Source organism: Salvia splendens, chromosome 13 (assembly GCF_004379255.2).
Source record: "Salvia splendens isolate huo1 chromosome 13, SspV2, whole genome shotgun sequence".
Classification (NCBI taxonomy): Eukaryota; Viridiplantae; Streptophyta; class Magnoliopsida; order Lamiales; family Lamiaceae; genus Salvia; species Salvia splendens.
This window is the reverse complement of record NC_056044.1, coordinates 4,038,190-4,041,281: the sequence shown is the minus strand read 5'-3', so window position 1 is coordinate 4,041,281 and position 3,092 is coordinate 4,038,190.

Here is a 3,092-nt window from a genome sequence, read left to right as displayed (position 1 = left end):
CCGACCATAATTAATCCTACAATGAATCAGACATTCGATCCTTCTCTTAGCCCTAACCGTGAAATAACAAAAAGATTTCCCAAACCATAGCAATTTATTAATAATGGGAATCGACAACAAAAAAATTCGATTGGTAAGGATGCAAAGCCATTGGGGCACACATTGTAGTTGGGGCTTAAGCCCCCATTAAGCTCTTTTTTAATTATATAATATTGTCAGATTATCAGTACTTCATATGAATTATTATGCAAAAGCCCCTATCATCACAAAAAACATATTAAAATTATTAGTATTATCTTAAAATTTAGAATAAATATCTCTACCTTCACCCTTATGTAGTGTTAACGCATGAATATCTTAGCGATTAAATTATAATCGTCTATATACGTAGAATTCAGTTTCTACATACTACTTTCAAATTAGTAGTTTTTTATTTGCACAAAACATGTCCAAAAGTTTATTTTATATTTTACTAATTATTTTAAATTGGTTAATTGCAAAAGATATGTGGTATAATATATAGATAAAAAAGAAAACATATAAAGAATTAATATTAGTACAGAAACACATTCTCTTAATCATTAATCCCGTGCTCGTGATTAACGACAGAATGGCTAGATATTATACGATAGCTAATTTTTAAAACGCATAACAATAGATATTATACGATAGCTAATTTTTTAAAACGCATAACAACATACAAGGACTAATATTTTTTTTACAATTTCTTAATCTTACAAACACAAAATAATACTACACCAATTGCAATAGAATCAATGAATTAAGTAATAAAACGATTATAATTTCCATACTCCGATGTATGTGGCATATTAATTTTTAAAAAGTACTATTATTATAATGAATACAAACATGCTATGTATGCTTTTATGCACATGTCTATGTGTAGCATTTATGTACATAGTTAATGGCATATCAACAAAAAAAAATGTGGGTGACTCATGAGATGAAAAACTCCAACAATTTGTTGTATAAAATTCAGTGTCATCCCTAACAAACTATGATGTTTTTTTTAATAAAGCTATGCGGCCACATTATGGCCAGCCATAAATTATTTAAATAACAAAAAAATTGATTTTTTTCAAATTTTTGATTTAATACTACTTGATTTTACTTTTGTATCATCTTCATTATATGTTGCTCAACATGTTAATATTGCTCTTTCGTAGTTTTTGCTCAACTTATTACTACTGTCACTCCTTGATTGTTGCTCAACGTATACAGTAATTCGTGATATTAATGTGTTTTACGTAATGGAATTCAAAGATAAGTATCAACTCACAAGTCCATTCACACACATATAAGTTTATGTCGGTAATTCTAATTTTTTTATACATGTAAATGGACTAAATTAACTCTTTATGGCCGGCCACATTATGGCCATTTAGCATCACTCTTTTTTTTATGTATATGAAACTCTAAATTAGATACATTTTGTAGATGGCAATAATATTTACTGGCACCCACAGAATTAAAACAATTAATATCAATATGGTTTTTTGTTTCAAGGTGGACCTATTAATTTCCAAACCAAAAAATTAGCTAGTAAAATTGAATTTTTATTTCTAGAAGGAATGGAGGTCTCTCATTAAATGAATATGTTAACTAAAATTAAAATCACTTTTTATGAGCAAAGAACATCTATTAATTACTGTCAATTTTAAAGATAAAGGACTTAAAATATTCTCTATTCTCATAGTAATAAAAAAGATTTTCATTAGAACCTCTCCATTTCAATATATTTACAAAGTAGTATAAAATGCAAAATAAAAGGAGTAGTGTTAATTAGACATATGTTAGCTAATGAAAGTGTTAGTTATAAAAATATTCTCTATTATTCTATTGAAGGAAGTGTGTATAAATATTAAATATAGTAATGAATTAAAAGTCGAATTTGAGTGATTTAAAAACAAAAGAGTCGCCCTTTAGACACGGTCTGCAATGAGCAGAAGCACTTGTTTTCTTCCAATTCCCCATAAACATGTGCTATAACATGTCGTCTTCTTTCTTCTTGTTCTTGTATGCTTTTGATTTTCTTTTTTTTGAATCATTTCTGCGTGCTTAACAAATCTATTTTCACCTATGTTACGTCTTGTCACTCTATAAGTAATTGTCCAAAAATAAAAAAAAGCTAGCAATTTTTATATGTAAAATTTAAAATAAGCTTGGTAGGGTGCACCACAAAAATGTACTATAGTACTAGTAAAATATAGTAAGATGTTGCACTATTTATATCAGAAAAACATCGTACTATATAGTATTAGTAGAATAATACTTCATGGAAACTTATAAAATAAAATTTATAAATTATAACTGGAAAGCATACGTGGACTTTTAATTTAATCGATATATAGAATAAAATCATTAAGAAAATTAAATTAAAACCTTAATAATTTAAAAACAGTCAAATTCTGCAATCAATTTGATTCAAATACAACAAATTAATAACTGAAACTAACCTGAAAACTGAGACTTTATTAAATATCACAAATATTTTAAGTTATACATATAGCAATTTTTAATTTATCACTAGATTAATGTAAACATCACAACTATTTAACTCTATGCATATAACATATTTAATTTATTACATGGAGTATAATATAAGCGATTGAGTAAAATTGACGAGGACGGCAATAATTTTTGAAGAATCATGATTTAATTATTTGTCACATTTCAACATCATCTGTAACACCCAAAACTTTGGTCTGTCTTTTGTAAAATGCTCAGTGCAAGAGATGACCCAATTCAAACACTTATTTACACCTCCATTTTCTTGATTTGATTGAATGACATGTATATGTATAAAATATAGAAAGCCCTTCAATAATTCGAGGGAGTTGTTGATCACGTTCATCGACCATTTTCTTCTCAATCATCGGACATGGTATATATCATGAATAATCATAAAGCGACAAAGTTGGGGGTCTTGTCCTATAATCTTCACAAAAAAAATGAAAACAAAATTGTTATAGCATTGAAAAAATGAATAGATTAATTAATTTACTGATTAGGACATGAATCATGCCCTTCAATTAATTAATTCGAATATTCGGCTATAGGATTTTGACATT